Source organism: Hyla sarda, chromosome 7 (genome assembly GCF_029499605.1).
Source record: "Hyla sarda isolate aHylSar1 chromosome 7, aHylSar1.hap1, whole genome shotgun sequence".
In the NCBI taxonomy this organism is placed as follows: Eukaryota; Metazoa; Chordata; class Amphibia; order Anura; family Hylidae; genus Hyla; species Hyla sarda.
In genome coordinates, this window is record NC_079195.1 from 261314 (window position 1) to 282618 (window position 21305).

At 57.8% G+C, this 21305-nt stretch overlaps 1 protein-coding gene across 3 annotated transcripts in view; it reads right to left on the reverse strand.

The window, feature by feature from the left end:
- The window catches only part of LOC130281744 (uncharacterized), a 43415-nt gene extending 25807 nt beyond the window's left edge, over positions 1 to 17608 (reverse strand). For 2 of the 3 annotated variants that reach the window (XR_008846092.1, XM_056529325.1), the window contains exon 1: positions 15474 to 17608. The gene's annotated coding sequence lies outside the window, so the exon portion shown is untranslated. The remainder of the gene's footprint in view (positions 1 to 15473) is intronic. The other variant, XM_056529326.1, reaches the window with a different exon arrangement.
- Between the last annotated feature and the right edge of the window lie 3697 nt (positions 17609 to 21305).

Here is a 21305-nt window from a genome sequence, read left to right on the forward strand (position 1 = left end):
TGAGGACAAGCAGGGCTCTATACACTGAGGACAAGCAGGGCTCTGTACACTGAGGATAAGCGGGGCCCTGCGCACCGAAGACAAGCTGGGCCCTGCGCACCAAGGACAAGCGGGGCCCTGCGCACTGAGGACAGGCGGGGCTCTGTACACTGAGGACAAGCAGGGGCTTTGTACACTGAGGACAAGCAGGGGCTCTGTACACTGAGGACAAGCAGGGGCTCTCTACACTGAGGACAAGCGGGGCTCTCTACACTGAGGACAAGCGGGGCTCTCTACACTGAGGACAAGCGGGCTCTGTACACTGAGGACAAGCAGGGGCTCTGTACACTGAGGACAAGCGGGGCTCTGTACACTGAGGACAAGCGGGGCTCTGTACACTGAGGACAAGCGGGGCTCTGTACACTGGGGACAAGCGGGGCTCTGTACACTGGGGACAAGCTGGGCTCTGTACACTGAGGACAAGCGGAGCTCCATACACTGAAGACAACCGGGGCTCTCTACACTGAGGACAAGCGGGATCTGTACACTGAGGACAAGCAGGGGCTCTGTACACTGAGGACAAGCGGGGCTCTGTACACTGAGGACAAGCGGGGCTCTGTACACTGAGGACAAGCTGGGCTCTGTACACTGAGGACAAGCGGAGCTCCATACACTGAAGACAACCGGGGCTCTATACACTGAGGACAAGCAGGGCTCTGTACACTGAGGACAAGCAGGGCTCTATACACTGAAGACAACCAGGGCTCTATACACTGAGGACAAGCAGGGCTCTGTACACTGAGGACAAGCGGGGCCCTGCGCACCGAAGACAAGCTGGGCCCTGCGCACCAAGGACAAGCGGGGCCCTGCGCACTGAGGACAGGCGGGGCTCTGTACACTGAGGACAAGCAGGGGCTTTGTACACTGAGGACAAGCAGGGGCTCTGTACACTGAGGACAAGCAGGGGCTCTCTACACTGAGGACAAGCGGGGCTCTCTACACTGAGGACAAGCGGGGCTCTCTACACTGAGGACAAGCGGGCTCTGTACACTGAGGACAAGCAGGGCTCTGTACACTGAGGACAAGCAGGGCTCTGTACACTGAGGACAAGCAGGGCTCTGTGCACTGAGGACAAGCAGGGCTCTGTACACTGAGGACAAGCAGGGCTCTGTACACCGAGGACAAGCTGGGCCCTGCGCACCAAGGACAAGCGGGGCCCTGCGCACTGAGGACAGGTGGGGCTCTGTACACTGAGGACAAGCAGGGGCTTTGTACACTGAGGACAAGCAGGGGCTCTGTACACTGAGGACAAGCAGGGGCTCTCTACACTGAGGACAAGCGGGGCTCTCTACACTGAGGACAAGCGGGGCTCTGTACACTGAGGACAAGCGGGCTCTGTACACTGAGGACAAGCAGGGCTCTGTACACTGAGGACAAGCAGGGCTCTGTACACTGAGGACAAGCAGGGCTCTGTACACTGAGGACAAGCAGGGCTCTGTGCACTGAGGACAAGCAGGGCTCTGTACACTGAGGACAAGCAGGGCTCTGTACACCGAGGACAAGCAGGGCTCTGTACACCGAGGACAAGCAGGGCTCTGTACACTGAGGACAAGCAGGGCTCTGTACACTGAGGACAAGCAGGGCTCTGTACACTGAGGACAAGTAGGTCTCTGTGCACTGAGGACAAGCAGGGCTCTGTACACTGAGGACAAGCAGGGCTCTGTACACCGAGGACAAGCAGGGCTCTGTACACTGAGAACAAGCAGGGCTCTGTACACTGAGGACAAGCAGGGCTCTGTACACTGTGGACATGCAGGGCTCTGTACACTGAGGACAAGTGGGGCTCTGTGCACTGAAGACAATCAGGGATCTGTACACTGAGGACAAGCCGGGCTCTGTACACCAAAGACAAGCGGGGCTCTATACACTGAGGACAAGCGGGGCTCTGTACACTGAGGACAAGCGGGGCTCTCTACACTGAGGACAAGCGGGGCTCTGTACACTGAGGACAAGCGGGCTCTATACACTAAGGACAAGCGGGGCTCTGTACACTGGGGACAAGCGGGGTTCTGTACACTGGGGACAAGCGGGGCTCTGTACACTGGGGACAAGGGGCGCTCTGTACACTGGGGACAAGCGGGGCTCTGTACATTGGGGACAAGCGGGGCTCTGTACACTGAGGACATGCAGGGCTCTATATACTGAAGACAACCAGGGCTCTATACACTGAGGACAAGCGGAGCTCTGTACACTGAGGACAAGCAGGGCTCTGTACACTGAGGACAAGCAGGGCTCTGTACACTGAGGACAAGCAGGGGCTCTGTACACTGAGGACAAGAAGGGGCTCTCTACACTGAGGACAAGCGGGGCTCTCTACACTGAGGACAAGCGGGGCTCTGTACACTGAGGACAAGCGGGCTCTGTACACTGAGGACAAGCAGGGCTCTGTACACTGAGGACAAGCGGGGCTCTGTACACTGAGGACAAGCGGGGCTCTGTACACTGGGGACAAGCGGGGCTCTGTACACTGGGGACAAGCGGGGCTCTGTACACTGTGGACAAGCGGAGCTCTATACACTGAGGACAAGCAGGGCTCTGTACACTGAGGACAAGCAGGGCTCTGTACACAGAGGACAAGCAGGGCCCTGTACACTGAGGACAAGCAGGGCTCTGTACACTGAGGACAAGCAGGGCTCTGTACACTGAGGACAAGCAGGGCTCTGTGCACTGAGGACAAGCAGGGCTCTGTACACTGAGGACAAGCAGGGCTCTGTACACTGAGGACAAGCAGGGCTCTGTACACTGAGGACAAGCAGGGCTCTGTACACTGAGGACAAGCAGGGCTCTGTACACTGAAGACAAGCAGGGATCTGTACACTGAGGACAAGCCGGGCTCTGTACACTGAGGACAGGCAGGGCTCTGTACACTGAGGACAGGCAGGGCTCTGTACACTGAGGACAAGCGGGGCTCTGTACACTGAGGACAAGCAGGGCTCTGTACACTGAGGACAAGCAGGGCTCTGTACACTGTGGACATGCAGGGCTCTGTACACTGAGGACAAGTGGGGCTCTGTGCACTGAAGACAATCAGGGCTGTGTACACTGAAGACAAGCAGGGATCTGTACACTGAGGACAAGCCGGGCTCTGTACACTGAGGACAGGCAGGGCTCTGTACACTAAGGATAGGCAGGGCTCTGTACACTGAGGACAAGCGGGACTCTGTACACTGAGGACAAGCGGGGCTCTGTACACTGAGGACAAGCGGGGCTCTGTACATTGAGGACAAGCGGGGCTCTATACACTGAGGACAGGCGGGGCTCTGTAAACTGAGGACAAGCAGGGCTCTGTACACCAAAGACAAGCGGGGCTCTATACACTGAGGACAAGCGGGGCTCTGTACACTGAGGACAAGCGGGGCTCTGTACACTGAGGACAAGCGGGGCTCTATACACTGAGGACAAGCGGAGCTCTATACACTGAGGACAAGCAGGGCTCTGTACACTGAGGACAAGCAGGGCTCTGTACACTGAGGACAAGCAGGGCTCTGTACACTGAGGACAAGCAGAGCTCTGTACAATGAGGACAAGCAGGGCTCTGTGCACTGTGGACAAGCAGGGCTCTGTACACTGAGGACAAGCAGGGCTCTGTACACTGAGGACAAGCAGGGCTCTGTACACTGAGGACAAGCAGGGCTCTGTACACTGAAGACAAGCAGGGATCTGTACACTGAGGACAAGCCGGGCTCTGTACACTGAGGACAGGCAGGGCTCTGTACACTGAGGACAGGCAGGGCTCTGTACACTGAGGACAAGCGGGGCTCTGTACACTGAGGACAAGCAGGGCTCTGTACACTGAGGATAAGCAGGGCTCTGTACACTGTGGACATGCAGGGCTCTGTACACTGAGGACAAGTGGGGCTCTGTGCACTGAAGACAATCAGGGCTGTGTACACTGAAGACAAGCAGGGATCTGTACACTGAGGACAAGCCGGGCTCTGTACACTGAGGACAGGCAGGGCTCTGTACACTGAGGATAGGCAGGGCTCTGTACACTGAGGACAAGCGGGACTCTGTACACTGAGGACAAGCGGGGCTCTGTACACTGAGGACAAGCGGGGCTCTGTACATTGAGGACAAGCGGGGCTCTATACACTGAGGACAGGCGGGGCTCTGTAAACTGAGGACAAGCAGGGCTCTGTACACCAAAGACAAGTGGGACTGTATACACTGAGGACAAGCGGGGCTCTGTACACTGAGGACAAGCGGGGCTCTGTACACTGAGGACAAGCGGGGCTCTGTACACTGAGGACAAGCGGGCTCTATACACTAAGGACAAGCGGGGCTCTGTACACTGGGGACAAGCGGGGTTCTGTACACTGGGGACAAGCGGGGCTCTGTACACTGGGGACAAGGGGCGCTCTGTACACTGGGGACAAGCGGGGCTCTGTACACTGAGGACAAGCAGGGCTCTATATACTGAAGACAACCAGGGCTCTATACACTGAGGACAAGCGGAGCTCTGTACACTGAGGACAAGCAGGGCTCTGTACACTGAGGACAAGCAGGGCTCTGTACACTGAGGACAAGCAGGGGCTCTGTACACTGAGGACAAGCAGGGGCTCTCTACACTGAGGACAAGCGGGGCTCTCTACACTGAGGACAAGCGGGGCTCTCTACACTGAGGACAAGCGGGCTCTGTACACTGAGGACAAGCAGGGCTCTGTACACTGAGGACAAGCGGGGCTCTGTACACTGAGGACAAGCGGGGCTCTGTACACTGGGGACAAGCGGGGCTCTGTACACTGGGGACAAGCGGGGCTCTGTACACTGAGGACAAGCGGAGCTCTATACACTGAGGACAAGCAGGGCTCTGTACACTGAGGACAAGCAGGGCTCTGTACACTGAGGACAAGCAGGGCCCTGTACACTGAGGACAAGCAGGGCTCTGTACACTGAGGACAAGCAGGGCTCTGTACACTGAGGACAAGCAGGGCTCTGTGCACTGAGGACAAGCAGGGCTCTGTACACTGAGGACAAGCAGGGCTCTGTACACTGAGGACAGGCAGGGCTCTGTACACTGAGGACAAGCGGGGCTCTGTACACTGAGGACAAGCGGGGCTCTGTACACTGAGGACAAGCGGGGCTCTGTACACTGAGGACAAGCGGGGCTCTGTACACTGAGGACAAGCGGGGCTCTATACACCAAAGACAAGCGGGGCTCTATACACTGAGGACAAGCAGGGCTCTGTACACTGAGGACAAGCGGGGCTCTGTACAATGAGGACAAGCAGGGCTCTGTACACCTAAGATAAGCGGGGCTCTATACACCGAGGACAAGCGGGGCTCTGTACACTGGGGACAAGCGGGGCTCTGTACACTGAGGACATGCAGGGCTCTGTACACTGAGGACAAGTGGGGCTCTGTGCACTGAAGACAATCAGGGCTGTGTACACTGAAGACAAGCAGGGATCTGTACACTGAGGACAAGCCGGGCTCTGTACACTGAGGACAGGCAGGGCTCTGTACACTGAGGATAGGCAGGGCTCTGTACACTGAGGACAAGCGGGACTCTGTACACTGAGGACAAGCGGGGCTCTGTACACTGAGGACAAGCGGGGCTCTATACATTGAGGACAAGCGGGGCTCTATACACTGAGGACAGGCGGGGCTCTGTAAACTGAGGACAAGCAGGGCTCTGTACACCAAAGACAAGCGGGGCTCTATACACTGAGGACAAGCGGGGCTCTGTACACTGAGGACAAGCGGGGCTCTGTACACTGAGGACAAGCGGGGCTCTGTACACTGAGGACAAGCGGGCTCTATACACTAAGGACAAGCGGGGCTCTGTACACTGGGGACAAGCGGGGTTCTGTACACTGGGGACAAGCGGGGCTCTGTACACTGGGGACAAGGGGCGCTCTGTACACTGGGGACAAGCGGGGCTCTGTACATTGGGGACAAGCGGGGCTCTGTACACTGAGGACAAGTAGGGCTCTATATACTGAAGACAACCAGGGCTCTATACACTGAGGACAAGCGGAGCTCTGTACACTGAGGACAAGCAGGGCTCTGTACACTGAGGACAAGCAGGGCTCTGTACACTGAGGACAAGCAGGGGCTCTGTACACTGAGGACAAGCAGGGGCTCTCTACACTGAGGACAAGCGGGGCTCTCTACACTGAGGACAAGCGGGGCTCTGTACACTGAGGACAAGCGGGCTCTGTACACTGAGGACAAGCAGGGCTCTGTACACTGAGGACAAGCGGGGCTCTGTACACTGAGGACAAGCGGGGCTCTGTACACTGGGGACAAGCGGGGCTCTGTACACTGGGGACAAGCGGGGCTCTGTACACTGGGGACAAGCGGGGCTCTGTACACTGAGGACAAGCGGAGCTCTATACACTGAGGACAAGCAGGGCTCTGTACACTGAGGACAAGCAGGGCTCTGTACACTGAGGACAAGCAGGGCCCTGTACACTGAGGACAAGCAGGGCTCTGTACACTGAGGACAAGCAGGGCTCTGTACACTGAGGACAAGCAGGGCTCTGTGCACTGAGGACAAGCAGGGCTCTGTACACTGAGGACAAGCAGGGCTCTGTACACTGAGGACAAGCAGGGCTCTGTACACTGAGGACAAGCAGGGCTCTGTACACTGAAGACAAGCAGGGATCTGTACACTGAGGACAAGCCGGGCTCTGTACACTGAGGACAGGCAGGGCTCTGTACACTGAGGACAGGCAGGGCTCTGTACACTGAGGACAAGCGGGGCTCTGTACACTGAGGACAAGCGGGGCTCTGTACACTGAGGACAAGGGGGGCTCTGTACACTGAGGACAAGCGGGGCTCTGTACACTGAGGACAAGCGTGGCTCTATACACCAAAGACAAGCAGGGCTCTGTACACTGAGGACAGGCGGGGCTCTGTACACTGAGGACAATCAGGTTCATGTACACCAAAGACAAGCGGGGCTCTGTACACTGAGGACTAGCGGGGCTCCATACACTGAGGACAGGCGGGGCTCTGTACACTGAGGACAAGCAGGGCCATGTACACCAAAGACAAGCGGGGCTCTGTACACTGAGGACAAGCAGGGCTCTGTACACCGAGGACAAGCGGGGCTCTGTACACTGAGGACAAGCGGGGCTCTGTACACTGAGGACAAGCGGGGCTCTGTACACTGAGGACAAGCGGGGCTCTCTACACTGAGGACAAGCGGGGCTCTGTACACTGAGGACAAGCAGGGCTCTGTACACTGAGGACAAGCAGGGCTCTGTACACTGAGGACAAGCAGGGCTCTGTACACTGAGGACAAGCCGGGCTCTGTACACTGAGGACAGGCAGGGCTCTGTACACTGAGGACAAGCGGGGCTCTGTACACTGAGGACAAGCGGGGCTCTGTATACTGAGGACAAGCGGGGCTCTGTACACCAAAGACAAGCGGGGCTCTATACACTGAGGACAAGCAGGGCTCTGTACACTGAGGACAAACGGGGCTCTGTACACTGAGGACAAGCGGGGCTCTGTACACTGAGGACAAGCTGGGCTCTGTACACTGAGGACAAGCGGAGCTCCATACACTGAAGACAACCGGGGCTCTATACACTGAGGACAAGCAGGGCTCTGTACACTGAGGACAAGCAGGGCTCTATACACTGAAGACAACCAGGGCTCTATACACTGAGGACAAGCAGGGCTCTGTACACTGAGGACAAGCGGGGCCCTGCGCACCGAAGACAAGCTGGGCCCTGCGCACCAAGGACAAGCGGGGCCCTGCGCACTGAGGACAGGCGGGGCTCTGTACACTGAGGACAAGCAGGGGCTTTGTACACTGAGGACAAGCAGGGGCTCTGTACACTGAGGACAAGCAGGGGCTCTCTACACTGAGGACAAGCGGGGCTCTCTACACTGAGGACAAGCGGGGCTCTCTACACTGAGGACAAGCGGGCTCTGTACACTGAGGACAAGCAGGGCTCTGTACACTGAGGACAAGCAGGGCTCTGTACACTGAGGACAAGCAGGGCTCTGTGCACTGAGGACAAGCAGGGCTCTGTACACTGAGGACAAGCAGGGCTCTGTACACCGAGGACAAGCTGGGCCCTGCGCACCAAGGACAAGCGGGGCCCTGCGCACTGAGGACAGGTGGGGCTCTGTACACTGAGGACAAGCAGGGGCTTTGTACACTGAGGACAAGCAGGGGCTCTGTACACTGAGGACAAGCAGGGGCTCTCTACACTGAGGACAAGCGGGGCTCTCTACACTGAGGACAAGCGGGGCTCTGTACACTGAGGACAAGCGGGCTCTGTACACTGAGGACAAGCAGGGCTCTGTACACTGAGGACAAGCAGGGCTCTGTACACTGAGGACAAGCAGGGCTCTGTACACTGAGGACAAGCAGGGCTCTGTGCACTGAGGACAAGCAGGGCTCTGTACACTGAGGACAAGCAGGGCTCTGTACACCGAGGACAAGCAGGGCTCTGTACACCGAGGACAAGCAGGGCTCTGTACACTGAGGACAAGCAGGGCTCTGTACACTGAGGACAAGCAGGGCTCTGTACACTGAGGACAAGTAGGTCTCTGTGCACTGAGGACAAGCAGGGCTCTGTACACTGAGGACAAGCAGGGCTCTGTACACCGAGGACAAGCAGGGCTCTGTACACTGAGAACAAGCAGGGCTCTGTACACTGAGGACAAGCAGGGCTCTGTACACTGTGGACATGCAGGGCTCTGTACACTGAGGACAAGTGGGGCTCTGTGCACTGAAGACAATCAGGGATCTGTACACTGAGGACAAGCCGGGCTCTGTACACCAAAGACAAGCGGGGCTCTATACACTGAGGACAAGCGGGGCTCTGTACACTGAGGACAAGCGGGGCTCTCTACACTGAGGACAAGCGGGGCTCTGTACACTGAGGACAAGCGGGCTCTATACACTAAGGACAAGCGGGGCTCTGTACACTGGGGACAAGCGGGGTTCTGTACACTGGGGACAAGCGGGGCTCTGTACACTGGGGACAAGGGGCGCTCTGTACACTGGGGACAAGCGGGGCTCTGTACATTGGGGACAAGCGGGGCTCTGTACACTGAGGACATGCAGGGCTCTATATACTGAAGACAACCAGGGCTCTATACACTGAGGACAAGCGGAGCTCTGTACACTGAGGACAAGCAGGGCTCTGTACACTGAGGACAAGCAGGGCTCTGTACACTGAGGACAAGCAGGGGCTCTGTACACTGAGGACAAGAAGGGGCTCTCTACACTGAGGACAAGCGGGGCTCTCTACACTGAGGACAAGCGGGGCTCTGTACACTGAGGACAAGCGGGCTCTGTACACTGAGGACAAGCAGGGCTCTGTACACTGAGGACAAGCGGGGCTCTGTACACTGAGGACAAGCGGGGCTCTGTACACTGGGGACAAGCGGGGCTCTGTACACTGGGGACAAGCGGGGCTCTGTACACTGTGGACAAGCGGAGCTCTATACACTGAGGACAAGCAGGGCTCTGTACACTGAGGACAAGCAGGGCTCTGTACACAGAGGACAAGCAGGGCCCTGTACACTGAGGACAAGCAGGGCTCTGTACACTGAGGACAAGCAGGGCTCTGTACACTGAGGACAAGCAGGGCTCTGTGCACTGAGGACAAGCAGGGCTCTGTACACTGAGGACAAGCAGGGCTCTGTACACTGAGGACAAGCAGGGCTCTGTACACTGAGGACAAGCAGGGCTCTGTACACTGAGGACAAGCAGGGCTCTGTACACTGAAGACAAGCAGGGATCTGTACACTGAGGACAAGCCGGGCTCTGTACACTGAGGACAGGCAGGGCTCTGTACACTGAGGACAGGCAGGGCTCTGTACACTGAGGACAAGCGGGGCTCTGTACACTGAGGACAAGCAGGGCTCTGTACACTGAGGACAAGCAGGGCTCTGTACACTGTGGACATGCAGGGCTCTGTACACTGAGGACAAGTGGGGCTCTGTGCACTGAAGACAATCAGGGCTGTGTACACTGAAGACAAGCAGGGATCTGTACACTGAGGACAAGCCGGGCTCTGTACACTGAGGACAGGCAGGGCTCTGTACACTAAGGATAGGCAGGGCTCTGTACACTGAGGACAAGCGGGACTCTGTACACTGAGGACAAGCGGGGCTCTGTACACTGAGGACAAGCGGGGCTCTGTACATTGAGGACAAGCGGGGCTCTATACACTGAGGACAGGCGGGGCTCTGTAAACTGAGGACAAGCAGGGCTCTGTACACCAAAGACAAGCGGGGCTCTATACACTGAGGACAAGCGGGGCTCTGTACACTGAGGACAAGCGGGGCTCTGTACACTGAGGACAAGCGGGGCTCTATACACTGAGGACAAGCGGAGCTCTATACACTGAGGACAAGCAGGGCTCTGTACACTGAGGACAAGCAGGGCTCTGTACACTGAGGACAAGCAGGGCTCTGTACACTGAGGACAAGCAGAGCTCTGTACAATGAGGACAAGCAGGGCTCTGTGCACTGTGGACAAGCAGGGCTCTGTACACTGAGGACAAGCAGGGCTCTGTACACTGAGGACAAGCAGGGCTCTGTACACTGAGGACAAGCAGGGCTCTGTACACTGAGGACAAGCAGGGCTCTGTACACTGAAGACAAGCAGGGATCTGTACACTGAGGACAAGCCGGGCTCTGTACACTGAGGACAGGCAGGGCTCTGTACACTGAGGACAGGCAGGGCTCTGTACACTGAGGACAAGCGGGGCTCTGTACACTGAGGACAAGCAGGGCTCTGTACACTGAGGATAAGCAGGGCTCTGTACACTGTGGACATGCAGGGCTCTGTACACTGAGGACAAGTGGGGCTCTGTGCACTGAAGACAATCAGGGCTGTGTACACTGAAGACAAGCAGGGATCTGTACACTGAGGACAAGCCGGGCTCTGTACACTGAGGACAGGCAGGGCTCTGTACACTGAGGATAGGCAGGGCTCTGTACACTGAGGACAAGCGGGACTCTGTACACTGAGGACAAGCGGGGCTCTGTACACTGAGGACAAGCGGGGCTCTGTACATTGAGGACAAGCGGGGCTCTATACACTGAGGACAGGCGGGGCTCTGTAAACTGAGGACAAGCAGGGCTCTGTACACCAAAGACAAGTGGGACTGTATACACTGAGGACAAGCGGGGCTCTGTACACTGAGGACAAGCGGGGCTCTGTACACTGAGGACAAGCGGGGCTCTGTACACTGAGGACAAGCGGGCTCTATACACTAAGGACAAGCGGGGCTCTGTACACTGGGGACAAGCGGGGTTCTGTACACTGGGGACAAGCGGGGCTCTGTACACTGGGGACAAGGGGCGCTCTGTACACTGGGGACAAGCGGGGCTCTGTACACTGAGGACAAGCAGGGCTCTATATACTGAAGACAACCAGGGCTCTATACACTGAGGACAAGCGGAGCTCTGTACACTGAGGACAAGCAGGGCTCTGTACACTGAGGACAAGCAGGGCTCTGTACACTGAGGACAAGCAGGGGCTCTGTACACTGAGGACAAGCAGGGGCTCTCTACACTGAGGACAAGCGGGGCTCTCTACACTGAGGACAAGCGGGGCTCTCTACACTGAGGACAAGCGGGCTCTGTACACTGAGGACAAGCAGGGCTCTGTACACTGAGGACAAGCGGGGCTCTGTACACTGAGGACAAGCGGGGCTCTGTACACTGGGGACAAGCGGGGCTCTGTACACTGGGGACAAGCGGGGCTCTGTACACTGAGGACAAGCGGAGCTCTATACACTGAGGACAAGCAGGGCTCTGTACACTGAGGACAAGCAGGGCTCTGTACACTGAGGACAAGCAGGGCCCTGTACACTGAGGACAAGCAGGGCTCTGTACACTGAGGACAAGCAGGGCTCTGTACACTGAGGACAAGCAGGGCTCTGTGCACTGAGGACAAGCAGGGCTCTGTACACTGAGGACAAGCAGGGCTCTGTACACTGAGGACAGGCAGGGCTCTGTACACTGAGGACAAGCGGGGCTCTGTACACTGAGGACAAGCGGGGCTCTGTACACTGAGGACAAGCGGGGCTCTGTACACTGAGGACAAGCGGGGCTCTGTACACTGAGGACAAGCGGGGCTCTATACACCAAAGACAAGCGGGGCTCTATACACTGAGGACAAGCAGGGCTCTGTACACTGAGGACAAGCGGGGCTCTGTACAATGAGGACAAGCAGGGCTCTGTACACCTAAGATAAGCGGGGCTCTATACACCGAGGACAAGCGGGGCTCTGTACACTGGGGACAAGCGGGGCTCTGTACACTGAGGACATGCAGGGCTCTGTACACTGAGGACAAGTGGGGCTCTGTGCACTGAAGACAATCAGGGCTGTGTACACTGAAGACAAGCAGGGATCTGTACACTGAGGACAAGCCGGGCTCTGTACACTGAGGACAGGCAGGGCTCTGTACACTGAGGATAGGCAGGGCTCTGTACACTGAGGACAAGCGGGACTCTGTACACTGAGGACAAGCGGGGCTCTGTACACTGAGGACAAGCGGGGCTCTATACATTGAGGACAAGCGGGGCTCTATACACTGAGGACAGGCGGGGCTCTGTAAACTGAGGACAAGCAGGGCTCTGTACACCAAAGACAAGCGGGGCTCTATACACTGAGGACAAGCGGGGCTCTGTACACTGAGGACAAGCGGGGCTCTGTACACTGAGGACAAGCGGGGCTCTGTACACTGAGGACAAGCGGGCTCTATACACTAAGGACAAGCGGGGCTCTGTACACTGGGGACAAGCGGGGTTCTGTACACTGGGGACAAGCGGGGCTCTGTACACTGGGGACAAGGGGCGCTCTGTACACTGGGGACAAGCGGGGCTCTGTACATTGGGGACAAGCGGGGCTCTGTACACTGAGGACAAGTAGGGCTCTATATACTGAAGACAACCAGGGCTCTATACACTGAGGACAAGCGGAGCTCTGTACACTGAGGACAAGCAGGGCTCTGTACACTGAGGACAAGCAGGGCTCTGTACACTGAGGACAAGCAGGGGCTCTGTACACTGAGGACAAGCAGGGGCTCTCTACACTGAGGACAAGCGGGGCTCTCTACACTGAGGACAAGCGGGGCTCTGTACACTGAGGACAAGCGGGCTCTGTACACTGAGGACAAGCAGGGCTCTGTACACTGAGGACAAGCGGGGCTCTGTACACTGAGGACAAGCGGGGCTCTGTACACTGGGGACAAGCGGGGCTCTGTACACTGGGGACAAGCGGGGCTCTGTACACTGGGGACAAGCGGGGCTCTGTACACTGAGGACAAGCGGAGCTCTATACACTGAGGACAAGCAGGGCTCTGTACACTGAGGACAAGCAGGGCTCTGTACACTGAGGACAAGCAGGGCCCTGTACACTGAGGACAAGCAGGGCTCTGTACACTGAGGACAAGCAGGGCTCTGTACACTGAGGACAAGCAGGGCTCTGTGCACTGAGGACAAGCAGGGCTCTGTACACTGAGGACAAGCAGGGCTCTGTACACTGAGGACAAGCAGGGCTCTGTACACTGAGGACAAGCAGGGCTCTGTACACTGAAGACAAGCAGGGATCTGTACACTGAGGACAAGCCGGGCTCTGTACACTGAGGACAGGCAGGGCTCTGTACACTGAGGACAGGCAGGGCTCTGTACACTGAGGACAAGCGGGGCTCTGTACACTGAGGACAAGCGGGGCTCTGTACACTGAGGACAAGGGGGGCTCTGTACACTGAGGACAAGCGGGGCTCTGTACACTGAGGACAAGCGTGGCTCTATACACCAAAGACAAGCAGGGCTCTGTACACTGAGGACAGGCGGGGCTCTGTACACTGAGGACAATCAGGTTCATGTACACCAAAGACAAGCGGGGCTCTGTACACTGAGGACTAGCGGGGCTCCATACACTGAGGACAGGCGGGGCTCTGTACACTGAGGACAAGCAGGGCCATGTACACCAAAGACAAGCGGGGCTCTGTACACTGAGGACAAGCAGGGCTCTGTACACCGAGGACAAGCGGGGCTCTGTACACTGAGGACAAGCGGGGCTCTGTACACTGAGGACAAGCGGGGCTCTGTACACTGAGGACAAGCGGGGCTCTCTACACTGAGGACAAGCGGGGCTCTGTACACTGAGGACAAGCAGGGCTCTGTACACTGAGGACAAGCAGGGCTCTGTACACTGAGGACAAGCAGGGCTCTGTACACTGAGGACAAGCCGGGCTCTGTACACTGAGGACAGGCAGGGCTCTGTACACTGAGGACAAGCGGGGCTCTGTACACTGAGGACAAGCGGGGCTCTGTATACTGAGGACAAGCGGGGCTCTGTACACCAAAGACAAGCGGGGCTCTATACACTGAGGACAAGCAGGGCTCTGTACACTGAGGACAAACGGGGCTCTGTACACTGAGGACAAGCAGGGCTCTGTACACCTGAGATAAGCGGGGCTCTATACACCGAGGACAAGCGGGGCTCTGTACACTGGGGACAAGCGGGGCTCTGTACACTGAGGACAAGCAGGGCTCTGTACACTGAGGACAAGCGGGGCTCTGTACACTGAGGACAAGCGGGGCTCTATACACCAAAGACAAGCGGGGCTCTATACACTGAGGACAAGCAGGGCTCTGTACACTGAGGACAAGCGGGGCTCTGTACACTGAGGACAAGCAGGGCTCTGTACACCTGAGATAAGCGGGGCTCTATACACCGAGGACAAGCGGGGCTCTGTACACTGGGGACAAGCGGGGCTCTGTACACTGAGGACAAGCAGGGCTCTGTACACTGAGGACAAGCGGGGCTCTGTACACTGAGGACAGGCGGGGCTCTGTACACTGAGGACAATCAGGTTCATGTACACCAAAGACAAGCAGGGCTCTGTACACTGAGGACTAGCGGGGCTCCATACACTGAGGACAGGCGGGGCTTTGTACACTGAGGACAAGCAGGGCCATGTACACCAAAGACAAGCGGGGCTCTGTACACTGAGGACAAGCAGGGCTCTGTACACCGAGGACAAGCGAGGCTCTGTACACTGAGGACAAGCGGGGCTCTGTACACTGAGGACAAGCGGGGCTCTATACACCGAGGACAAGCGGGGCTCTGTACACTGAGGACAAGCAGGACAGTGTGTATTGAGGACAAGCGGGGCTCTGTACACGGAGGACAAGCAGGACAGTGTGCACTGAGGCTCTATAACACGCCCCTGGCTCATACATCAGGATGATTGACAAGCCAGGAGTCTGCACATAGCCCTGATTGTCCCTCCCCCACTTCCTGTTTTTGGACTCCTCATAGAGACACACAGATAATAGCTGCAGGGACGGCATTTCTTCACCCACAAACATAGACAATTTCTAACCGATGTGTATTACAAATATACATATAATAGTATCATCTACATGATATAAAACGTTTTTGTTGGCGACAGGAACACTTTAGAAGTATATTAGAAGGTTATGACCATGTTTACCGGGAGTAGTAATTCCGTAGAGACCGGGGATCGGTGCTCTGTCCCCCGATAACCGGACTCTGAAGCTTTCACTCACATTATCCGTTCGGTACTTGAAGTTATTGTGGACAGACTGGACTGCAGGACTGGTCGGCGGGATCCGTATGTGGGCGGTCATGGGGGGGCGGTAGGATCTGTATGTGGGCGGTCATGGGGGGGCGGTAGGATCTGTATGTGGGCGGTCATGGGGTCGGCGGGATCCGTATGTGGGCGGTCATGGGGGGGCGGTAGGATCTGTATGTGGGCGGTCATGGGGGGGCGGTAGGATCTGTATGTGGGCGGTCATGGGGGGGCGGTAGGATCTGTATGTGGGTGGTCATGGGGGGGCGGTAGGATCTGTATGTGGGCGGTCATGGAGGGGCGGTAGGATCTGTATGTGGACGGTCATGGGGGGGCGGTAGGATCTGTATGTGGGCGGTCATGGGGGGGCGGTAGGATCTGTATGTGGGCGGTCATGGGGGGGCGGTAGGATCTGTATGTGGGTGGTCATGGGGGGGCGGTAGGATCTGTATGTGGGCGGTCATGGAGGGGCGGTAGGATCTGTATGTGGACGGTCATGGGGGGGCGGTAGGATCTGTATGTGGGCGGTCATGGGGGGGCGGTAGGATCTGTATGTGGGCGGTCATGGGGGGGCGGTAGGATCTGTATGTGGGCGGTCATGGGGGGGCGGTAGGATCTGTATGTGGGTGGTCATGGGGGGGCGGTAGGATCTGTATGTGGGCGGTCATGGGGGGGCGTTAGGATCTGTATGTGGGCGGTCATGGGGGTCGGTAGGATCTGTATGTGGGCGGTCATGGGGGTCGGCGGGATCCGTATGTGCGCGGTCATGGGGTCGGCGGGATCCGTATGTGGGCGGTCATGGGGTCGGCGGGATCCGTATGTGGGTGGTCATGGGGGGCGGTAGGATCTGTATGTGGGCGGTCATGGGGGTCGGTAGGATCGGTATGTGGGCGGTCATGGGGGTCGGCGGGATCCGTATGTGGGTGGTCATGGGGTCGGCGGGATCCGTATGTGGGTGGTCATGGGGGGGCGGTAGGATCTGTATGTGGGCGGTCATGGGGGGCGGTAGGATCTGTATGTGGGCGGTCATGGGGGTCGGTAGGATCTGTATGTGGGAGGTCATGGGGGTCGGTAGGATCTGTATGTGGGCGGTCATGGGGGTCGGTAGGATCTGTATGTGGGCGGTCATGGGGGTCGGTAGGATCTGTATGTGGGCAGTCATGGGGTCGGCAGGATCCGTATGTGGGCGGTCATGGGGTCGGTAGGATCTGTATGTGGGCGGTCATGGGGTCGGCGGGATCCGTATGTGGACGGTCATGGGGTCGGCGGGATCCGTATGTGGGCGGTCATGGGGTCGGCGGGATCTGTATGTGGGCGGTCATGGGGTCGGTAGGATCTGTATGTGGGCGGTCATGGGGGTCGGTAGGATCTGTATGTGGGCGGTCATGGGGTCGGCGGAATCCGTTAGTTGGTCGTCATGGGGACAAGAAGCAGACATGGAGCCTGTCCCCATTAGAGGAGGGTATGCTGCAGGGGTCCTCACATGGCTCTGACTGGACTCATACTGACTAACTAGCTCCTCCCTGTCTAGACAGACCTGGGTGGAGCCGAGCAGGAGACTCTGATTGGCCACATTGCTCATGTGATTCTCCATGTATCCTCCCACACAGATACAGTTAACTCTTTACATGACTGAGAACATAAAGAAACTAAGGGGGATATTTATCATAACTCATCCTGAGGAAAAGATGCTGAGTTGCCCATAGCAACCAATCAAATCGCTGCTTTCATTTTTGAAAAGGCCTGTGAGAAATGAAAGATTGGTTGCTATGGGCAACTCAGCATCTTTTCCTCAGGACGGGTTATGATTAATCTCCCCCAATATACAGGAAAATACATAATAGAAATAATACCAGGAGCCGATGGGATCTACAACCCAGTATAAGCAACCCCTGACCCTCCTCCCACCGCTATACAGATGGTACCGGCCCGGAGTCCAGGAGAACCACAGGGCGTTGGCTCAAATTCCTCCTCCTCCAGACTCCTCTGTCCTCCTCCTCCAGACTCCTCTGTCCTTCTCCTCCTCCTCTGTCCTCCTCCTCCAGACTCCTCTGTCCTTCTCCTCCGGACCCCTCTGTCCTCCTCCTCCAGACTCCTCTGTCCTCCTCCTCCAGACTCCCCTGTCCTCCTCCTCCAGACTCCTCTGTCCTTCTCCTCCAGACCCCTCTGTCCTCCTCCTCTTCCTCCTCCTCTGTCCTCCTCCTCCAGACTCCTCTGTTCTCCTCCTCCAGACCCCTCTGTCCTCCTTCCCCAGATTCCTCTGTCCTCCTCCTCCAGACCCCTCTGTCCTCCTCCTCCTCCAGACTCCTCTGTCCTCCTCCCCCAGATTCCCCTGTCCTCCTACTCCAGACTCCTCTGTCCTCTTCCTCCAGACTCCTCTGTCCTCCTCCTCCAGACCCCTCTGTCCTCCTCCCCCAGATTCCTCTGTCCTCTTCCTCTAGACCCCTTTGTCCTCCTCCTTCAGACTCCTCTGTCCTCCTCCTCCAGACCCCTCTGTTCTCCTCCTCCAGACTCCTCTGTCCTCCTCCAGACTCCTCTGTCCTCCTCCTCCAGACTCCTCTGTCCTCCTCCTCCAGACCACTCTGTCCTCCTCCCTCAGACTCCTCTGTCCTCCTCCCTCCAGACTCCTCTGTCCTCCTCCCCCAGACTCATCTGTCCTCCTCCTGCTCCAGATTCCTCTGTCCTCCTCCTCCAGACTCCTCTGTCCTCCTCCTCCTCCAGACTCCTCTGTCCTCCTTCAGACTCTTCTTTCCTCCTACGGACTCCTCTGTCCTCCTCCTCCAGACTCCTCTGTCCTCCTCCAGACTCCTCTGTCTTCCTCCCTCAGACTCCTCTGTCCTCCTCCAGACTCCTCTGTCCTCCTCCCCCAGACTCCTCTGTCCTCCTCTTCCTTCAGACTCCTCTGTCCTCCTCCTCCATCCTCTGTCCTCCTCCTCCAGACCCCTCTGTCCTCCTCCTCCAGACCCCTCTGTCCTCCTCCGGACTCCTCTGTCCTCCTCCTCCTCCAGACCCCTCTGTCCTCCTTCACCAGACCCCTCTGTTCTCCTCCTCCAGACTCCTCTGTCCTTCTCCTCCAGACTCCTCTGTCCTCCTCCTCCAGACTCCTCTGTCCTCCTCTTCCAGACTCCTCTATCCTCCTCCTCCAGACCCCTCTGCCCTTTTCCTCCAGACCCCCTCTCTCCTCCTCCTCCAGACTCTTCTGTCCTCCTCCTCCAGGCTCCTCTATCCTCCAGACTCCTCTGTCCTCATCTTCCAGACTCCTCTGTCCTCCTTGTCCAGACTCCTCTGCCCTCATTCCCAGACTCCTCTGTCCTCCTCCTCCAGACTCCTCTGTCCTCCTCCTCCAGACCCCTCTGTCCTCCTCCTCCAGACTCCTCTGTCCTCCTCCACACCCCTCTGTCCTCCTCCTCCAGACCCCTCTGTCCTCCGTCAGACTCCTCTTTCCTCCTCCTCCAGACTCCTCTGTCCTCCTCCAGACCCCACTGTCCTCCTCCTCCATACTCCTCTGTCCTCCTCCAGACTCCTCTGTCCTGCTCCAGACTCCTCTGTCCCCCAGACTCCTCTGTCCTCTTCCTGACTCCTCTGTCCTCCTCCAGACTCTTCTGTCCTCCTCCTCCAGTCTCCTCTATCCTCCAGACTCCTCTGTCCTCCTTGTCCAGACCCCTCTGTCCTCCACCTCCAGACTCCTCTGTCCTCCTCCTCCAGACTGCTCTGTCCTCCTCTTCCAGACTCCTCTGTCCTCCTTGTCCAGACCCCTCTGTCCTCCTTGTCCAGACCCCTCTGTCCTCCTCCTCCAGACTCCTCTGTCCTCCTTCCCAGACTCCTCTGTCCTCCTCCTCCAGACTCCTCTGTCCTCCTCCTCCAGACTCCTCTTTCCTCCTCCTTCAGACTCCTCTGTCCTCCTCCACACCCCTCTGTCCTCCTCCTCCAGACCCCTCTGTCCTCCTCCTCCAGACCCCTCTGTCCTCTTCCAGACTCCTCTGTCCTCCTCCTCCAGACTCCTCTGTCCTCCTCCAGACTCCTCTGTCCTCCTCCAGACCCCTCTGTCCTCTTTCAGACTCCTCTGTCCTCCCCCAGACTCCTCTGTCCTCCTCCTCTAGACCCCTCTATTCTCCTCCTCTAGACCCCTCTGTCCTCCTCCAGATCCCTCTGTCCTCCTCCTCGTGACTCCTCTGTCCTACTTCCCAGACTCTTCTGTCCTCCTCCAGACTCCTGTCCTCCTCCAGACTCCTCTGTCTTCCTCCTCCAGACTCCTCTGTCCTCCTCCTCCAGACCCCTCTGTCCTCCTCCTACAGACTCCTCTTTCCTCCTTCTCCAGACTCCTCTGTCCTCCTCCACACCCCTCTGTCCTCCTCCTCCAGACCCCTCTGTCCTCCTCCAGACTCCTCTGTCCTCCTCCTCCAGACTCCTCTGTCCTCCTCCAGACTCCTCTGTCCTCCTCCTCTAGACCCCTCAGTCCTCCTCCTCTAGACCCCTCTGTCCTCCTCCTCCAGACCCCTCTGTCCTCCTCCTCCAGACCCCTCTGTCCTCCTCCTCCAGACTCCTCTGTCCTCCTCCAGACCCCTCTGTCCTCCTCCTCCAGACCCCTCTGTCCTCCTTCATACTCCTCTGTCCTCCTCCAGACTCCTCTGTCCTCCTCCTCCAGACCCCTCTGTCCTCCTCCTCCAGACCCCTCTGTCCTCCTTCAGACTCCTCTGTCCTCCTCCAGACTCCTCTTTCCTCCTTCTCCAGACTCCTCTGTCCTCCTCCACACCCCTCTGTCCTCCTCCTCCAGACCCTTCTGTCCTCCGCCAGACTCCTCTGTCCTCCTCCTCCATACCCCTCTGTCCTCCTCCAGACTCCTCTGTCCTCCTCCTCCAGACTCCTCTGTCCTCCTCCAGACTCCTCTGTCCTCCACCTCTAGACCCCTCAGTCCTCCTCCTCTAGACCCCTCTGTCCTCCTCCTCCAGACCCCTCTGTCCTCCTCCTCCAGACCCCTCTGTCCTCCTCCTCCAGACTCCTCTGTCCTCCTCCAGACCCCTCTGTCCTCCTCCTCCAGACCCCTCTGTCCTCCTTCAGACTCCTCTGTCCTCCTCCAGACTCCTCTGTCCTCCTCCAGACCCCTCTGTCCTCCTCCCCCAGACCCCTCTGTCCTCCTTCAGACTCCTCTGTCCTCCTCCAGACTCCTCTGTCCTCCTCCTCCAGCCTCCTCTGACCTCCTCTTCAAGACTCTTCTGTCCTCCTTTTCCAAACTCCTCTGTCCTCCTCCTCTAGACTCCTCTGTCCTCCTCCTCCAGACCTCTCTGTCCTCCTCCTCCAGACTCTTCTGTCCTCCTCCTCCAGACTCTTCTGTCCTCCTCCTCCAAATTCCTCTGTCCTCCTCCTCCAGCCTCCTCTGACCTCCTCTTCAAGACTCTTCTGTCCTCCTTTTCCAAACTCCTCTGTCCTCCTCCTCCAGACTCCTCTGTTCTCCTCCTCCAGACTCCTCTGTCCTCCTCCTCCAGACCTCTCTGTCCTCCTCCTCCAGACCTTTCTGTCCTCCTCCTCCTGACCTCTCTGTCCTCCTCCTCCAGACTCATCTGTCCTCCTCCTCCAGACTCCTCTGTCCTCCTTCTCTAGACCCCTCTGTCCTCCTCCTCTAGACCCCTCTATTCTCCTCCCCCAGACCCCTCTGTTCTCCTTCTCCAGACTCTTCTCTCCTCTTCCAGACCCCTCTGTCCTCGTCCTCCAGACTTCTCTGTCCTCCTCCAGACC